We start from the raw sequence: 21,066 nt of genomic DNA on the forward strand, positions 1-21,066 counted from the left end.
ATTTTGACCTTGGACTCCTGAGGCATAGAGCATCTGTTGTTCTGTTATAATCTACTATTTCCGAAACATGCCTGATTGAAAAAAGGATAATGATCTTTTAAACCATTTCCTCTGAAGTCCCTAAGTTTTCAGCCCTTAACAAGAAAGAAGAAAAAAATGTGGAAGGTATTCAGAAATATCTAGGGCATACAGCTGGTCTCAGAAACTTCAACTTACGCAAGACCCCGTGTTTATGAAAACAACCCAAGAATCTTTGAAGGAGATGTAATCAACCTCTGAGCTGCTGAGAAACACTGCAAAAATGACTTCAGCTGCCAAAAATAATAGCTTTTTTTTAAAAACCAAGCAGCTCTTCCTATATAGAAGGAAGAACTAGCCATGCATGTGAGCTTTTTCCAGTTTCAGAACAAGCAAGGAGATGGACACATCCCACCCATCCCACCACAAAACCCACAGGTTTGTCAGAACCCCTGGGAAAGCTGTGGCCCATTCTCAAACGGGCTGGCCACATCAAGGAAGAACCACGTCCACACAAACCTGTATGGTAAGTGACCCAGGACAGAGACATTTAATTTGGCAACAAAGCTGTGCTGTCACTTTTCTTCCGTCGCTAAACTGTTCTGTCTGGTGAAAGCTATTAAATGTCTTAGTCACCAACCTCAATCTACTTAATCCAACCCAACCCAAATATCTCCTCTCTCTCTCTCTCTCTCTCTCTCTCTCTCTCTCTCTCTCTCTCTCTCTCTCTCTCTCTCTTCTGGCACCGTCTCTTAAGAACATCAAGAACTTGGGAGGGAATAGTGGTGAATGATCCTTTATGTAAGTTTCATAGAAGCCCTGCACCTACCTTTGTCAATCCTTAGCTGTCTGCGTGGGCTGAATGTGAAAACAGATCTGGTGTGATGGCTTCTCCAAATTTACCAGAAAGAAAGGACCCAGGATACTTGTCCTTTAAGTGTCTCTAAACATGGCCTGCATAGCTGGATCCAAGCTTATCTGTGCCTTTCAGCTTTCGCTTCCATACATGGATCTGTTCCCAACAGTAACTCCAAGCTGTCGAAAAGAAGCTATCTGGCAGCTCTCCGCTTCATCCAACACATCGATGATAAAAATACACATATAGAGATCCTTCCAGCCAGCACTGTTTCCCATCCCGTGATCCTGCCACTATGCACGTTTACAATCATGCATTAGAGATTGGCATTTCTATTCCAGATTTTAGCTTACAAACTATTTCTACCTGATTCCCACATAAAGCTTTCAGAGTGTGGGTTTAACATATGGTTTCTTAACAGAATCTTTATACTGAGAGGTTTAGTAGGAAGATGTTAATGGGACCCTAGAAACATTTAGTGAATGAACAAATACTCCACTACATAACTGACCACCATATGTGAATGAATAGATGAATGACTGATACAATTATTTAACTGGAAATGCTTATTAACCTTCTGGATGACTGATTTTAAAGGGATAAGCCGAGAGGATCAAAGCTGTTGGATCTCTAAGACAGGAGAGGCAAACTCTTATTTAAACATCTTTGCCTTTAGGTTATGGTGGTAGTCGTGTTAAACTACTAACACACCAAGTGAGATTTAGAAAATGAGCTTTAATGTTAAAGAGCACAAACTTGAATAGAATCCTGACTGCTAAATTTGTCAGTAATAGTTTGCATGACACATACCTGTGACCTAATCTTAAGCAAGAAGTAGAGAGAGATTCTTTTAGTGACATGCTTACTGAGCCTTTGCGTACTTTTGCAACTTAGGTTTTTATTTTTAGAATTTCTCCTTTTTTCCTTTTTAAATTTGTTGTTACTCTTCTATAATAAGAAGCCAAAATATTGAGGGAGAAATGGAATTTTCTGATGAATTTCTCTTGAACTATTTTAATTGAGCTAAAACTCTTTTAGGTTATCTTGTGAAAATATAATAAGTAATATTGAAGCACATTGACATAAGGTATTTCAGTTACTGAAAATGAGATTAATTTGTTGAAAATAGTCCAGTAGTAAAAGAGAGGGGGTAAAGGAAGTAATACTCTCAAAATTATAAGTATTGCAGGTTTTTTGATGGATACAGTATGGCTCAATATATTCTCTCTATATTTGTTTAAAATTAAAAAAAACATTTTATATACTATTTTTATTTTATGTGTGTGAGTATATAGCCTGCATGTATGTAAGTATATCCATTTATGCAATGCCCATGGAGGTCAGAGGAGGGGGTTGGATCCCTTGTAACTGGAGCTACAGATGGTTTTTAGCCACCACCTGTGGGTGCTGGGAACCGAACTCAGTCCTCTGCAAGAGCAGCCCGTGTTCTTAACTGATGTACCAACTCTCTAGGCCCTTGTTATTAAAAATTATAATATAAATTAAAAGGACGTGGTGTGGTGATGAATTCCTATGATCCCAGCACTTGGGAGGTGGAGGCAAGAGGGTCAGGAGTTCAAGGTCATCTTTGGCCACATACTGAGTTTGAGGCTAGCCTAGGCTATATGAGACCCTATCTCAAAGCAAGAAAAAAAATGAATAAGAAAACAGTGAGAGATAAGACTGTTTTTAATAAAAAGACATTTTGATATTCTGACCTCTTTATCTCTACTTCAAATGAGACATATTCTATTTTAACAATAATTTGCATCTAATTAAAAATTAAGATATGATATTTAAAAAAACAGCCTAATGTACTTGTGTTAGGTCTGGTTGATGATTATTTTACTCAGTTTTTCAGTTCTTCATCTTCTCTTGCCATTTTGGCTTTTAAAGTCTCCAAATAAAATTATTTATTTATTATTTATTTATTTATTTATTTGTTGTGTATAGCTAGGAATGATCAGGTAACAGGGTTTTGGACAGGCAGCTGTCAACAGGAGACCTGTGGGTTGAACATTTCAAGAAAGTTTTCAATCATCTGTTGAAAAGGGACCAATGCTCGGTCCTTGTCCCTTTTGTTTCTGTCCCCCTTCCACCTACTGCTTCCCTGGGAGCACACTTGGAGCTGAAAATTACGCCGAATGGGGACAAAACAAGGAGAAAGTCTTGTAATCTAAGGTAGAGAGAGTAAAACCAAAACAATGTTCAGTTATGCATAGTGTAACCAAGTATCTATAGCAACTACTAGCATTTCTTGCAATGAGGAAGGAATCCACGTTCAATGCAAAACTTCCATTCCAGATCATAAACTCAGGACTCAGATGACTCAGAATAGCCCTCACTCTACTAGTTGGCCCTCACTGCTTTCCTGACATTGTTCATACCCCAAATGTCTATTTCTTCCTCTGTTTGTTAGAGACTATTCATTCTCTTTACCACAGACTTTATTCTATAAATGAATATATTGCTGGGTCTTCAGCTTTGCAAGGTACAGAATATTTATTCTACAAAGTGCTTGATGCACAGGCCCCACAGTGACTCTGCAGCTAAGTATAGCAATGATGGGGTATCTGCTTTCTGTCTAGAGAATCTGCAGATATTTACTTTGACTGGCTGAACTTCAAAACTCTTGGGAATTCTGCTCTGCCGTTAAGAGTATCCAAGGTATGGGATGCTGTACATTCTAAATTGTGTTTGCCATTTTGAGCTTGCCAAATTGAATTGGCATGTTCCTGGTGAGGTTTGCAGTGAAGTGGGCCCGTTTCCCTATTCACCTCGGTTAGGCAGTACTTTAGGGAAGGAGAAGGCCCAGAAGACTCATGCCTATTCTACTCCTTCCCTATTCTGAGGAACATTGTACAGGTCACTTAAGAGAAAATGTCTTATGATAAAGAGATGAAAAGTCTTGTTCCAGAGAAAGAGATCATATGATTCACTGTGAACCTTGTGGAAGTCATAATTTAATATATCAACTTATGTTTGCCTAACTGGATTAAAAGAAAGAACAGTTATCTGGGTATATTGTTTCTTATGGGGTACTTTACAAAGACTGCTCTTTTGAGGAAATGGACTGTACCTTCCCTCAAATGTGCGTACACATATACATGCCTTCCACCTTTTCAAGAGATTCACCTCAATGTCTCTTCTGAAGTCTTTACTAACCTTTCTATCAGATACTCTAAACTACATCTACTTCCCCCTCCCCTCACCACTTGTCTTTGGCCATTATATTCAAGCTGCCTGAGGATGGGTCTTTATGTTATTTTGCTGCTGTATCTCCAGCATATGTAGTATAGTAACCAAACATTACCATGCATCTGTTGAAGAATTAAATGTATTGCTAATTGAAAAATGGCTAACTGGTAGTTAACTATCAGCTAGTGACCATTAACTTGGCAGCTCTCCCTGCTGTGTAAGGATATAAGAATCTCAGATAGGTGTCCATGTGGATAAATATTGTGAAATAAGACAGAAAAATGATAATCTAAAAACATCAACAACATTCTGATTTAGCTAGGCAGATTGTCCTAGGTTTTCTATTACTCAAAGGACATCGACTATGATTTAGCATGCATCATTCTGATATCTGATACAAATTATTAATATGAAATATACTTATTAGTAAGGGTAGTAATTTTTTTTAAGATATCGGATATTTAGCCCTTGGTGATTGCGTTTGTCTTTCTTTGTCTAAAAATAAAGGAGAATATTTTATGAAAATCTTAGTAAATCATATGGCAAGATTTAACAGAATTTTGAGATATATGAATATTGAAATATCTGCTTTCTTTCATATCTAAAGCAATTATATTTAACAAATATGAAGTAGAAATTCAAGTAGTATAATCTGTGTATAGTTCTTTTTTTATTTACTTGATAACAGTAATATGAATAAGTGGTTCAATCCAGGAAAAGGGTCACATCATCAAAGCTCAAGTCTTGCCTGTACACAACAAAAGAATATATAGGGCTATACAGAAATGAGAAGAGATTAAGCAAGGCTTTTACCTTCCCTTGAAACATTAGCTCAGATTTCACTTCCCCTGAGGCTTTCTTGATTTGTCTTGAATCACAGTTGCTACAACAATTGAAATTTTTGTCTCTTGACTGCCCTTAGCACATGACCAGACTTCTGCTTTAGAGAACAACTTTATACTTCACATAACATGCAACTTACCAAGTTAAAGTGTATAATTCAGTGGTTTTTAGTATATTCACAAATACAAATATGAGAAAATGTTATCATAGTTATTCTTAATTTCTTTCTTTTTTAATTGAATTTTTGCAAATTTCATACAATATATTCTGATCATATTTAGATCCTCTCTCCTATCTGCACTAGCCTCTTACTAACTCCAGCCCAGTTTTATGTACTCTATTATCCTCTTTCATATTCAGTTTCATCTATCTATCTATCATCTATCATCTATCTATCTATCTATCTATCTATCTATCTATCTATCTATCTATCTATCATCTATCTATCTATCCAATTTGGGGAACAACAATCACCCTCTTCCAGGTGATTCTGGTATAATCACATGATATCTATCATCTATCTATCTATCTATCTATCTATCTATCTATCTATCTATCTATCTATCAATCTATCATCATCATCATCTATATCTATCATCTCTCTATATCTATTATCTATCAATCAATCCATCTATCATCTATCTATCTATCTATCTATCTATCTATCTATCTATCATCTATCTATCATCTATCATCTTGTCTGTGTCTATCATCTATCATCATCTATATCTATCATCTCTATATCTATTATCTATCAATCAATCCATCTATCACCTATCTATCTATCATCTATCTATATCTATCAATCATCTATCATCTATCTATCTATCATCTATCTATCTATCATCATCTATATCTATCATCTATATCTATTATCTATCAATCAATCCATCTATCATCTATCTATCTGTCTATCTATCTATCATCTATCTATCATCTATCTATCATCTATCAATGAATCATCTATCACCTATTTCATCATCACCATCATTTATCTTTTCACATTTAATGAAGGTGATATTGATATGTATCTTATAACCAGTGGAGTTTACCATTGCTCTTGGCAATGTGACAATCAAGGTATTAACATGAAATCATGGTGCATCTTCCAAGATCTTCAATTCACAAAATATAGCATATAGAATTGATGAGAATTGGACTTCTGTCTGCTTACAGTTTGGAGAAAGATATTTTGGGTTAATTTCAAGGTGTTTGAGTTCTTGTTGAAGTAGAAACTGGAGCATGTGAATACCCATTTCAATGAAGTCACTTAGTTTATTTGTCATCTATCATCTATCTAATCTATCATTTACCTATCTATCATCTATCTAATCTACCATCTATCTATCTGTCTATCTATCATCAGACATTTATATTAAGGCCTATAGAGTTGAATTCGTGTCCCCAAATGTACTTCGTGTGGATCCATCCTAGTTAACCTACCAAGAATCACAGCCTTATAAGAGACTTACTCCCCTTTCAGCAGCCATTGTTTTCCAATAGTTCCTCAGGTAGGCTTGGGTTCTTTTTCCCAAGTCCACATGTCTGTGTTGCAATTTTGTCAAGCTCAAGCTTGTGTGGTACTTGTACATGGTATCATATGTTGTGAGTTCATAAGAGAAACTGCCCAGCTGTCTGGAAAACTCTGCTTCCTTATGGTCATCCACCACCTCTGGCTCTTACGGTCTTTCTGCCTCCCCTTCCACAATGATTCCCTGAGCCTTTGGAGGCAGAAGTTTATGTAGGTGTTCAATTCAGGGACAATCACTCTATAGTAAGAGTATTGTACACACATTGGCTAGTTGTGGGTTTCTGTGTTAATCTCCATATACTGCACAAGAAAGCTTCTCTGGTAAGAGTTGAGAGGTGCATTAATCTATAATAGTAAGTCATTAGGAGTCACTTTATTTTTTTAGATCATTTATTACTGAATTTTTGTGTATTTCGTACATAACATCTTAATCATCTTTATACACCCTTCCCCATCAGCACCCTCTCATAGGCCCTCTCACTGGATTTCATGTATTCTGTCATTTATATTAAGGCCTATGTAGTCCAGTTAGTGTCCCCTACGTCCCTCAGTGCAAGTTCATCCACTGGGGACTAGCCAGTCTATTTAGAGTCACTCACTCAAAGAAGATCAGCTCTTTCTTACCCAGTATTAATCAGCTGCCCAATAGTTCTTTGGATAGGATTGGGGCCTGCTGTCCATTTCCACAGTTCTGTGCTATGTTTCTGTCTGCCTGAGTTTTCATGGATGTTGCACATGCTATCACCATTGTTGTAAGTTTATATGAACAAGGTCCCAGAAACCTTGCTGTAAGATTCTATTTCATATGGTCATGGACCTCCTCCCTGGCTCTTACAGTATTTTCACCTCCCTATTCAACAACGGTTCCTGCACCCTGAGTTCATTGCCCTCTGCTACATGAAGGATCTCTGTTGGTCACAGCTGAGAGGTACATTAGTATTCTCTCTACCCCTTGTTCCATTATGTTCCATGAGTTTTAGGTGTGGCAGTTCCATTGTAGATGTGTCTCTTAGAGTTGGGCATTTTTAAAGACAATCTTTGTGTGTGATTAATTGTGTAACATATGTTCTACCTCATTTGTGGATCTTTAAATGTGAGTATATGTCCTGTTGTAACTGCAGGGCCAGGAAAAAGGAAAGGAACCATGGAGGTAAAGGGGAAGAAGGAGCTTGAGAGAGAGGAACAGTGGGATAGAGGTGTTACCAAGGGGGAAATTGGTAAAATGTTGGTATTTAAATGGTAGGGGGAGTGGAAGGGTTTTACAAGGACCTGGGGAAAAAGGGGAAGAAGGAGCTCAAGAGAGGGAGGAATATAGGAGACAGGTTTTATCAAGAGTGAAATGGAGAAAAACAAGGGGTACTTTAATTGGGAAGGGACGAGGGAGAGTTAGATAGGGAGAGAGGAGAGATAAATAATGACTAGCTGGTGTAAAAAAAGAGGAAAATGTATTAGTTCAAAAACCTACTGAAAAATTACTCATACAATATCTCTACACGAGTCTGTGTGTATAGCTGAAGGTTATATAACAAGAAACAATGCCAGACAGGAGAAGCCTCCCATCTAGGTGTTGGCCAGGGTAGTCCAAGAGACTTCCCATATTACACAGGCTATTGCCACAGCCCTTGATTGCCTCCCAGAAATTGAAAGTAAGACTCTGTTGCTAAAGTCAAGACATACTTCAGACACAGGACTTGGAGCAATGAACTAGAACAGACCTGGAAGCCTCTTGCCTGAAGGCTAACTCTCATAGTTTTGAGACCACTATACAGGCTTCTAAGGAGACCTCAATCAGTGGTCCAACTCCAGCTGTAAGGCCTAAGAGTTAGCAAGCTGTTAAGGGGGAACCTCAATCAGTGGTCCAACCCCAGCTTTAAGGCCTAAGAGTCACCAGCACAGAAAACTATTTGGGGGCAGTACAGGGTAATCAACCGTTACCTAATTGGACCTCAAGCCTACTCAAGGGAGGGAACTCATGTGGTACTATAAATACAGACAAATACACATGGCTGGAGAGGTCATAGATCTTAGAGAAAACTCCAAGGCTGTCACATCCTTAGACAAATGTAATTTCTTACTATGTGCTAAATATGGATCGTTATATTTCCAGATAAATATGCCAGTCAAAACTCATCAAAGAAGCTTCTTTTGTAACAGAGGGAGACTATTACAGCGTTCTACAGGAGTCACTTTAACACTGTATCTATTAGCAGAATAATAGCATTAGGCTTCCCGCTATAGCTTGTGACCTGTCTAGTCACATGTTCCTAGGCCTGATATCAGTGTCAGACGTTGATTCTTTCTTATGAAACTGACCTTAAATCCAATTAGAAAGTGATTGGTCCCTCCTGTTGCATGAGAAGTCATATCTTGCCAGGTCAGTTGTTGAAACTTATAGGATTCACAGCTGGGTAAGGTTAATGATTAATTCTTTCTTCTGATACCCTGCATAGCACCATCTATCACTATAAAAGCAAGTCAGTAATGATGAAGCTTTGAAGTCAGTACCAGCTTGATTTCTCCTTGTTTTTTTCTATAGTTCATGTATATTGTGTCTTTAGCAATAGGTTCTTACTGTCAAGTTCTGGTTGGCAAATAAGATCAGGGGCAATATCAATATAATTTGAATGTCATGGGATTTCTAATCAAAAGAGGGAGTCCATTCTTGCCACTGGGCTTTTACTATGCCAGCCAAAGTTGTCTAGTAGGGGCAATGTCTTCCTGTTGTTATGTAACTCATTTTTCTTTCTTTTTATAATATATGTGTATGTACTTTAAGAATCTTCTATAATGGAAGATTTCATTATGGCTTTTTCTAAAGGTATTTAGTGTTAGCTATTTTCTCCATATGCCTTTCTCTGCTCTTGTCCTGCCATTTCCCACTCCAATTGACCCTTCCTACTCTATTATGAATTGTCATCAGTTTCCCCTTCCTCCATCCTGGGCAGCCTTAAGTCATCATTATTCAAGATTCTGTAAATTTCCTTATAATGGATCTCCATGTGATCAGAATATGCAATATGCAATGGCAGACATGTATGTAATGACATATATAGTATGTGGGCTTCTGTGACTGGATTGTTTTCTAAGAAATATTTTATATATTATTTTTATTTTATGTTTTAGTGTATTGCCTGAATATGTGTAAGTGTGCTCATGTCATGCAATGTCCCTGGAGGTCAGAGGAGGGCATTGGCTCTCTTGGAACTGGAGTTATGGATGATTGTTAGCCACCATGTAGGTGCTGAGAATTGAATCTGTAACCACTGAGCCATCTCTCCAGCCCCATGTTCAAGTTTTTCAGACATTTATTTTTATTACTTTATTATATATATAATATATATAATATATGTGTGTCTATATATGTGTGTGTATGTGTGTACATCTATGTATATGTCTGAGATTTTTTTTGTAGCAGCAATTCTATGTTTATCCATCTGAGGAGTTACCAGTTGTTCACCAAAATAGGCTCACCATTTTGCATCTCATCTGAAGTATATAAAGTATAGGCACTCCATGCACATTGTTTTTTGTTTGAGACAGGGTACTATGTCTGGTCTTGACTTTGAATTTCTGATTCTTCCACCTCTACCTACTTAGTGCTGGAATTACAGGTGTGTGCTACCACACTGGATTTATATGGGGCTCAGAAGTGAAATAAGAGCTTTGTACTTCCTAAGTAAACACTCTACCAGCTGCATCTCCAGCCCACTAAACGGTATTTATTAATTAACTAACTTTCTGATCCTAGCTGTCCTAGGACATGTGAAGTAGTTTGTCATTGTAATTTTGAGTTTCATTTCCTCTGTGACTAATGGTGTTGAAAAACTTTTACGGACCTATTTACTCTTTGTGTCTTATTTGGAGAAATGTCTAAAAGTTAACCATAACTGGGTTTTTTCTTTGTTGAGGATTTTTGTGTCCATGTACATAAGACCGATTAATTTTTTATACTTATTTCTTCTTGTGATTTCATTCACTATTATTTTTTGTGTAAATTCAGTCTACATATATGATTTTTAATTGCACTAGCTTAAGTACATTCTTTCTAGAATTTGTTGATATTTTCTAAATTATCTCTTTATTGATGTACAATTATCCATACTGTTCCTTTTATTCACATAAGGCAATACCAATATATTTAGGAGTTTGTACCAAATAGATGCAATACATAAAAAATAAGACCACATAAAAAGAGGAAAAGGAATTCATTATATACCACTGGATTAGCTAGTTTACATCTGAGGCTAAAATTTATTTCTTGTTTTGTTTTTATTTTTGCTCTTTTATTTCTGAGGTAGGGTCTCACTGTGCATTTCCATCCAGCCTTGAAGTTCCTGGAGCTCATAATTCTCATTTCTGAGTGCAGGCCTTCAGGCCCAATTTTCCATGCCAGGCCTGGGACTGATTTGTTTTGCTTTGTTTTCTATCTTTTTTAAAACGGAAAGCAAGCAAAGTTGCTTTCTTTAATAGCATGATTCATATTTATGAAGTGCTAACTTCATATGAATACCAAAAATATGCACTGATTATACTGCTCACATTTTGAATTGAACAAATAAATAAAATAGCTAGGAAAAGAATTTATTTTATAACAATGAAGTCAATGTATTATTTCTCTTTTCTCATGAGTTAAACACACCATAGATAACAGGCACATTACTTTTAAGGTGTTTCTTAATGTAGAAAGAAATGACATGCTTTTATGTAATTAGAGGTTATAGCTGCTCACCTCATCCTCCAGTCTTAGAGTGAGAATTTTGCAGCACAGGTAAGAGACAGGAAGGAAGATATGACACAGACGAAGAGAGGCAGGGTTGCCGAGGAGCTGGCGAGAGCAGATGCTTCACCACGAATGAATGGTGTCAGCAGAACCCTGGGTTTGATCTCTGGCTCCGTGGCTGGGATCTCCTCTACTAAGGAACAGCTTCTGGAAAGAGGAAAATCATTCACAAGTTTATCTCAGATTTATTCTCCACTGTCACTTATGAGCCCCTCCTCCACACATTTAGCAACTTAGCCAAATAGCATCTTGAGTGAAAATGAATTGCAAGCAGGAAAGGAAATTTGATTTCTCCTTAACCCAATATTGGTTATCTTTTCCTTATACAGGTGTTTTTCTGTGAAAGAATATTAAAATTTTGATCACATCCCATTATTGTTGGTACATGGTATGTTTCACATGTATATGTTTTTCATTTTTACATTTTTAAATTTTGTTTTAGAATTTTATTACATGTGTGCTGTACTTACTTTATTACCTCTCCCTCATCTCCTACATTCTTCACCCCAATATTCTGACCTCTTCTTTAATTATTGTTGTTTTACACACACACACGCGCGCACACACACACACACAACACACACACATGTCTGTATGTGTGCGTGCGTGCATGTGTGTGTGTTGTGTGTGTGTATAAAAACTTACTGATTCCATTTAGCACTGCTAGTATGAACATGTGTGTAGGGCCTTGGGATCCAAAAATATCAGTGAGTTCGCCCTGGGAAAAACTGATTCTCCCTGTTAGTAGCCATTAATTGCCTATAGCGCTTCATCTAAAGGTGTGACCTTGTAGAATTTCCCCCACGCACATTGGCAAGTCAGCTGTTGTTACTATTTAGGTCTTGTTAAGGCAACCATATTGTCGAGATTTCATGGGCGCCGCTTCCCGGTCATGTCTGGAAGACTCAAGGGAAGCTTTATTGAGAAGTAGAGTAACGGTTTCCTGCAGCAGGGAGGGGTCCCAAAAAAAGAATTGCCAAGGTTGTCTGTGTACAGGAAACCCTAGAATGACTACTAAAAGTTAACTCTGTAGTTTCCTTTTATTGTAAGATCCGTAATTATATCCTCTTCATATTTTGAATCTTGTAACTTGGGTCTTTTCTTCGTTTTTCTCGGTGAATCTAATTAAGCACGTGCCATTTGTGCCTATGACCCTGGTGCTGTCACAATGGGTTGCTTTTTAGAGTGGTAATACTGTCTTTTAGTTTTACCGTCTACCCTGTCTGCATCTGTGCTGTCACATCAGCTTTCCGCTGGTTGCTATTTGCATGCTCTGTCATTCTAAATGTATCTTCTGGAAGCAACATATAATTGGATCTTGTTTTTCTTTTTATAAATCCAGTCTGATAACCTCTGCTTTCTGACAGGATTATTTAATTTATTGTGTTAGTCGGCTTTCTGTTCCTTTGCCAAAGTACCCGAGATAAGCAATTTACAAGGAGGAACGCTTATTTCGGCTGATGGGTTCATACTGTCAGTCTATGTTCCTTTGGCCCCTTTGTTTTGGAGCCAGTGGTGAGGCAGATCATCATGGCAGAGAGTGTGTGGGAGGGCAAACTGCTCATCTTGGGGTGGGTTGGAAGCAGAGAAGGGGCAGGCTCTCAACATTCCCTTTAAGGGTACTGGTTCAGTGACCTGACTTCCAGCAACCTCACCTCCTGCAGGTTCCCGCACCCTCCAGGAGTCCATTTAGACTATGGGCTTTTAGGGTATGTTTCTCCACCTTGCATTGATATGCATTCAACCTTTTTCTTCATATTTGGATTTGTATCTTCCATCCTTCTTTTGTTTTTTGTCTGTCTCTCTTCCCATTTTGTTCCTCTGTTCCCTTTTACCGCTTTCCTTGGCTTTAAGTAAATATTTTTTTACTCTAGCAAACTAATTTCTTTAATTTTTTCTGCAATATTATTAAGTGAACTTTTATTGGTTTCTCTAGGGTTGCCATATATTTAATAACTTCTCAAAATCAGCTTCAGATTTAAGGTAGCTGAATTCCAGAGATATGTAGCTTTACGTACTTTGTTCTTTACTTAAGTTGAATACTGAATATGCATTAAATCGAGTAATGTTACAAACCCAAAATGCCTGTTAAAATGAGTTTTACCATATTTATTAATTTTCTTAAGTTCTTTGAGACTTTTCATCTTGGAAAATATATATTCCATACAGATCATATTTATTATACATTACATTTCTGTTATAGCCTCAATAATATATGTTAAAAGAATAATCACAATTGTATATAGTTGCTCTATAAATCAGTTACTAGAAGCTCAAATTATGTGCTTGTGACACTTTTACATTTTTCATCACGTTTATGTATTTCTGTATGTATATGTGTGGTTAGACATAGGCCATGGTGCATGTATGCGGAAGTTAGAGGACAACATGTGGAGCTGGTTGTCTCCTTCCACCACCTTGGGTCCTGGTGATCAAATCCAGATCCTCAGGCTTGGCAGCAAGGGGCATTACCCACTGAGCTACTCTGCCAATAAGATCGTGTCTTTTAAAATCACATAATTACTTTTGCATTTATCCTTTGTGAAGCTTCATATTACAATCATATGTTACTTTTGTCAGCCTAGTATCTTTTATAGGGTGATTGTTTGAGAAATAAATTTTCTCAGCTTTTTCTTAGCAGTAAAATCTTTATTTTTCTTTCTTCTTAAAATCCTATCTTGATGGTTATAGAGCATATAGTTGACATGGATTTTTTTGAACATAGCATGTGATGCCCTTCAGCCAGCTAGCCGGTTTGGCATCACTTTTGAATGCAGCACACACTGCTTCACAGCCTGCAGCCCATGCTTGGCAGCCCCTTACAAATGCCACATTGTTTTTCTCCTGTGGTTTTCAAGATTTACCCACATATGACTTCTAGCAGGTTTAGGTGACCTCCATGTTTGTTGGTGCCTTTGACTTCACATTCTTTTAGATTATTTTCAGATTTGAGACATTTCAACATTTATTCCTTTAAATGTATTTCTCTTCTCTCTCTTCTGTCTTTCTGAAAATTTTCATATGTATTTTGTTGGTTTTAATGGAATTCTATGTTTCCCCAAGGTTCTGGTCATTTTTTAAATTACATTTTATTTTTTTGATTTAATTATGTGTGTCTGTGTGTCTGTGTGTGTCTGTGTGTGTATAAGTAAGTGTGTGTACTTGGAGGTCAAAGAAAAACTTGTGGGGTTGGTTTTCTACATCCAGAGATTCATGGATCCTGGGGATGGAACGCAGGTGGTCAAACTTGGTGGTAAGAGTCTTTCATTTTTCTTTTCTACCCATTTTCTTGCAAAATTTCTTTAAGTCTATTTTCAAGTTCACTAATTCTCCGTTCCTCCAGTTCAAATCTAATACAATACTCCTTTAGTGAATTTTTAATTTTAATTAATGTATTTTTCTGTTCCAGATCTCCATTTGACTCTGTCTTACATGATTTGTTTGATATTTATTCTGGCTACAGGAGCTTTTGTGCGAGTTGTTTTAGTCCCCATTTCTCTACTGTGAGCTTTCTAGCCGGTGGACTACACATTAGATCATGAATCTTCCAATACCCTTTAGTGCAAACTCCACAGTTTTTGAGAATGTCCTGGGCTTGAGATGTTTATTCTCAGTGTGTTAGTTCCTTTGGAAAGAATTTAAAGCCATCTGTTCCATGGCTGCTTCTCTTAGCAAAATCTCTGAGATAAAGCTTCTGAGCTGGGTGTGGGAGCATTAATAGGGAAAACAAAAAGATTCTTTGTGAGTGACATTTTTGTTCTTGCAATTGAAAACAGTGGTGAGATAAACTCCATCTGAGGTCACATGACTTCCAAGTGAAGCTTCCTTATTTGGTTCAAAGGTTCCAGGGTCTCAGTATATGAGTGGGGGATGGGCAGAGGAGGGGAACTCTGGCTCTTTACCATCCTTGCCCAGGACATACATTCAGCACCATTAGTTGGGGATAGGATGATAAACTCTGGTCTGTTGTGCCATAGAAGAAAGCCCTTTAGCTAGAGGATAAAGGACCAGAGCAGAAGCCCTGAATTCTTGGCCCTGTATGTTTGGAGTGAAGACTCTAGCTAGATGAGTTGGGAAGTAAGAGAATGGAAGTATTCTTCCTTGAATTCCAAAGATCTTGTCTTTCTTACTGAATAATTTTGAATTGATTTTTCTTCATTTAGTGTCTTCCCTTAGAGCAACTTTCAAAAATTTTGGGTATTAAAAAGTAACTTCTGTTCATTTCTCTGAGAATCAGAGATACTTCATATGCTGTTATGCCAGATGTTGATCTTGCCTAGACACATTTCATAACCAGTATCAGGCTATAAAACAGGGTAAGAGACTCAAGGGCAAACAAAAACAAAACCAAGAAACAAACAAAACCCCGAACAACAGCAGCAACAACAACGACAACACAAAAAACCAAATGTGTCCTCTGCATTTTTAGGTCTTAGTGTATAGGACAGTCTCTTGTAGACATCAGATACTCAGTTATTTGCATTTATAAAGCTTAAACTTGTCTTAGTTTTCATTTTTAAGCTTTCAAAGTATTACTTTGGCTGCTTAATTCTATCATAAAATCTTTCCATTTGAGTCTATTTCCAATGAACACATAGAATCAGAGAAATGAAATTATTTCATTACAATGCACAGAAAGCCAGTGAATTCTCCAAAAGACATAGCTGACTAACTATTCTTGTATTGTTGTTAGTTTCCCCATATATCCTTAAGGTAAATCACCAGTCAGAAGAATCTAGCTCAGAAAAAGCAGGAATGCCAGCACTTGTTCTAAATACCAAGGGCTGAAATTTATCTCTGTGAGGGTGAACATTGTTAGAAAGAGATATTTGCTATGGCTCTCAAGGCAGCTGCTCCTCAAATGAAAGCTGGACAACCCCAAAAATTCAAAGGAAAAAGCTTTTCCTTAAAGAGTTTGCTAATAGAAGATGATGTTTTTGCTACTTACTGACATGTTTCTACAGTTTGATTTTGCCTATATTGCTTCAAAATTGGATAAGGGAATTTAACCACAGGAATTGTCAGCAGGAGTCCCATTCAATGCAGGTAAAATGACAACATATTATTTTATTTTTACCCAACTTAACACGTATCCACCTTAAAGTTAGAGAAAAGGCAGATGGCTATTGGCATTGGAACAAAATAGGCACAGCTGTTCATATCCCACACCTGTCCTGACCACAGGAGAAAACAAAGCTGCAAATATCCTTATCATATTAGTCTCATGTTCAAAATTGTCTTAGTTTGTTCTTCATTGCTGTGACAAAATACTCTGACCACAACCAACTTCGGGAGGAAAGAGTTTATTTAGTTTACATATCCCAGGTCACAGGTCATCCAGGAGCCCAAGGTAAGAACTCAGGGGAGGAACCTGGAGGCAGGAGCTGGAGCACAGGCCATGGAGGAATACTGCTTGCTGGATTACTCCCCTGGCCCTTGCTCAGCTTGCTTTCTTATGCAACACAGGCCCACTTGCCCAGGGGTGGCACCACCCACAGTGGGCTGGGCCCTCCCACATCATTCATCAAGAAGATGCCCCTCAGACATGGCCACAGGCCAGTCCAATAGAGGCAATTCCCCAACTGATGCTCCCTCACCCCAGGTGTGTCCCATTGACACTAAAGCTATCCAGCACAACAATGGACAATTAACTTTCAAGAGTTGCGTGGTTTCTATCATGTGCACCTCTGCCTGTTTAAGCTCCCAAGCCACACATTTTGTGACTTTCTCATACTTTTTAGACCACAAACATTTCTTCTTCCTTTGAATTTTTACTTTAATTCTTGTTTTTGCAAATAACAACTAGTACTGTACTATTTCCTGAAATTGTTTTGTTTCTTTTGAGTTTTCTGCAGGAAAAATTTGTTCTCATCTTAAAACTTTGATATTTTTATCTTGGTGTTTTTCTGATGTGATGGCAGGAATAGGGTAAATACTCAGTTCATGTATTGAATTGATACAATCATAACATAAAATAAATTTAATATGTAGAATTTTAGATTTAGCAACAAATGAACTCTCATGGAAACATGAGTACTTTAAGATGCATCATGCCAGGGACTAGCCTTTAATATAATTTGTGCATATGTTTTGGACTAATTTATGTAAAGTGTAAAACATAATGTCAATGCATTTAGTCATTTTAAAAAAAGATAAAATGGAATTCTAGACATCATGTGTGAAATAAGTTAAGATTAGATAATGCTATTTATATAGAATAAATGGAAAAAATTATGCACTATGTCAACCCAGCAATATCCCAACATTCTATGACCGCAAATGAAGTCACCACAAGCTGACCTTTAATAACTCAGCCCCACTGATTAACAGTTAGGTCAATGCTATTATCAATTTACTTAATCATTCAGAATTCTATCCTCAGATCTCACGTATTTTGCTCAGTTGTTCGTACCAATGCATCTGAGATTTGAAGTTAACTTAAGGTGGTGGTTGATCTGACATGGCACAGTTTTCCAAGCATATGTCCTTGAAAGAAATTCCTCAGCTAGAAGAAACCTTGACAAAAGTGGAAAACAGCATCCAATGTGCATAGAAGACAGCAGAAAGTTAACTGTGGAAGACTCCTGGAAGTTTTGCATTTGTTTCTCACTCGCAACTTCAAAAGTTACACAATGCTCTTTGAAAAATCTGAAAAAGCAAAAATTTCCCTTTTTATGGAATGATTTTGATGAGATCTGAATCTTCCCTCCTTCTTTTAACATAAAGATTCCATTTGGGATTTAATGGTGGAAATTCAGGCGGATAGTGCACATTTTGTATTATTGAAATGAGACTTAAATTAGTTTAATGTGGTTTACAAACGTAAGGCTTTCTGGTTGAATTAGGTGTAACTACTCTGATAAGTACTCAGCATCACCAGCATTGCATGTGAGAAGGGCCTATGCTGATTTGAACTGTTAGCGCATCAGGCACCTGAGAGCAGAAAGTCTCCACTAGGATTCAGTTTCTCTTCTTACAGTAGCTGCGAATATCATTCTGTGTTTGTTTCCTGGTTTGTTTTTTAACTTATGAGATACTATTTATTTGTTTTTGTTGTTTCAGCTGGGCAATTAGTTAGTTTTTATAGTATAAAAAACTGTATAATTTTTATAGTATAAAAAACTGTATAATTATACTATCCATCATAGTATAATTACAAACCGTAAATTCAATCTGTCAATGAATCCAGAGATTTCTAGCTCACGGTACTGCTGTAAAGCCCAGAGCACTGAGCAGTTTCACACCTCTCCTTATCAGGCTCTTCCTCCTTGACTGTGCTTTAGAGTTTTGCAAGTCAGGATGTACAAAAAATTGAGGATGGGAACGTGATGAGGTATAGCTGTGTCTGAAGGTTCTGAGACTCTGTGTTATTTTCAAACTAATGACTTTTCCTGTCAGTTTCATGGGCTCTTGAAGAAGACTGAAATCTTGCTATTGAAAGATGATAGTGCCTGTAATAGTCACTTTTCTGTTGCTGTGATAGAAACACTGACCCAAGCAATTTAATTACTGTATTAGTCACTTTTCTGTTGCTGTGATAGAAACACTGACCCAAGCAATTTATAGAAGGAAGAATTTATTTGAGCTTACTGTTCCAGGGGAATAACAGTCCATTATGGCAGGGAGGCATGGTGGCTGGAGGTGGGTGGAGCAGGAACAGTAGAAGCTAAGCTCTCACATCACCATGCAGACACAGGAAACAAGAGAAGACTGGAGATCTGGCAAGGCTTAGGAACTCTCTAAGCCCAGCCCCAGTGACATGCTTCCTCCGGGGTAGCCGTACCTTCTAAAAACTCCCAAAACAGTGCCATCATCTGGGGACAAAATGTTGAAATACTTGGACCATATCAGGGACATTTTCATTCAAACCACTACAGTGCCCATAGCCAAACAAGAAGCAGGAACATGAGCAGTATTGTATATGTTCTTCTGGATTTAAAGTTTGGGGGGACATGTTGGCATGAACCCCAAATAGCTGCTTTCACACAGAGAGAACTGCATTACAGGAAAACAATCTAGAGCTTGTGATCTGACTCTTTTATAACAGGTAATGGGCTCTAAAAAAGAAGTGGGGAGAGGGATTTTTGGAAAAGTGCCATTCCCTGAGTTTGTAAGCATTCTGCTTTTACATTCCAAGTGCTGTGATTACAGGTGTGTGCTGCTATGCTAGACTGGAGGATCTTGTCTTTATCATACAAACAGGTAGCATGTTATTATTCTTATACTATGAAGGGGGAGACACTATATTTTGAGTATATAGCTTAAAGCAAATATCCTACAACAGAGTTCATAACAAAGAATAGTTACTGCTTCTGTTTGCCAGATGTATAGAATATGAGAAACATGTGGTAGAATTGTCTCCCAGTAGCTAATAGAAACAGCTGTAGAATAATAGTGCTCTAGTTTGTGTTCAGAAATTGGTTTACTGTCTCCATATTTAGTTGCAATTTTGAAACCTAGAAGTTAGGATAGCTTGGGTACAAAAGGACTCAGCAATATGATGATGTCAGTTTCGTATTAATAGCCTTCCCTGATGCTTCTTAAAAAAGACTGAGCTCAGAAGAGAGAAAACATTTGTTGTTGACAGCATCAACATCTCTTTTTAATCTCTTTTTAATTTAATATTAGATTTAATGTATGAAGATAAATTAAACTCCTATATATACTTTTAAAATATTTTAAAATTTTATTAATTTTTATTTCATGCATATGGGAACTTTGCCTGCATGTAAATGTACACATTCATGCAATACCCATAGATCTGCATTTAGGGATGGTTGTTAGCTGCCATGTGGGTGCTGGAGCTCCAACTTGGGTCCTCTGCAAAAGCAGCCCCTGATGAGTCATCTCTCCAGCCCCATAGTTTCTATATATTCTTATACGTTCATACGTGTCTTTATTGTCTCAATATATAGTTTAATTCAAAATTAATGAAATAAAATTCTAACTATAAAAGATAATTAATTCAGAAGGCCAAATTTTTTTCAACTTAAATCCAGTGTCTATGTGTGGTGGTTTGAATGAAAATGTCCCCCATAGGTTCTAAGGACTCCAAGTATTTGGACATTTTTGTCCCCAGTTGGTGCTACTGTTTTTGGAGGCCTTAGCAGGCAGGCCATGTTGAAAGAAGGAGTCACTGGGGGAAGACTTAGAGATTCTTAAGCCTTGCCAGATGTTTAGCCATGCTCTGATTTCTGTGCCTGCTTGAAGATGTGAAAGCTTAGCTTCTGCTCCTGCGCCAGCCACCTCTGCTGCCATGCCTCCCTTCCATGATGGACCCTTGCTAATTTGTAACTATAAGCTAAATAAATCTTCCTTTTATAAGTTCCTTTAATCATGATGTTTTTATCATAGCAACAGAAATGTAACTAATACACTATGTCAAATGATTTGTGCCTTGCCATCCCTCCTACCAGCATACCAGAAACACTTGCATTTGGCATTTTCTAAATGGTACCAATTCCAAAACCTATAGTAGATTATTAAGGTACTGAAATTAAAGTCAAGATACAGAATAAATATATCATCACAATGATTCTTCACACCGCCACTTCCACTTTTCCTTCCATGTTAACCTGCGGCACGGACTACCATGTCCATCATCTATGTAATATCATTTCAGGCGTATTCCACAGATGGACAATGCTTTATATAACTTTTGGTGACTGGATTTTCCACTCAGCAAACTGCATTGAAAACACATCCAAGTTGTTGTAGGTAGTATTCCAAGATAAGGAGATACTGTTATTTTCTGTCTATTCACCTACAGAAGGACATCTGAGCTGTAGACAGCAATTAGCTATTACAAAGTTGCTATGGACATCTGTATAAAAATTATTG

The 21,066-nt window shown here is 37.4% G+C and overlaps 1 long non-coding RNA gene across 2 annotated transcripts in view; it reads left to right on the plus strand.

The window, feature by feature from the left end:
- Positions 1-427: 427 nt before the first annotated feature.
- LOC108490998 overlaps positions 428-21,066 on the plus strand; it is a 48,967-nt gene continuing 28,328 nt past the window's right edge. For both annotated transcript variants that reach the window (XR_001872504.1, XR_001872505.1), the window contains exon 1: positions 428-544. This is a non-coding gene — a long non-coding RNA (uncharacterized LOC108490998). The remainder of the gene's footprint in view (positions 545-21,066) is intronic.

Source organism: Nannospalax galili, unplaced genomic scaffold (genome assembly GCF_000622305.1).
Source record: "Nannospalax galili isolate Female #2095 unplaced genomic scaffold, S.galili_v1.0 scaffold257, whole genome shotgun sequence".
Lineage (NCBI taxonomy): Eukaryota > Metazoa > Chordata > Mammalia > Rodentia > Spalacidae > Nannospalax > Nannospalax galili.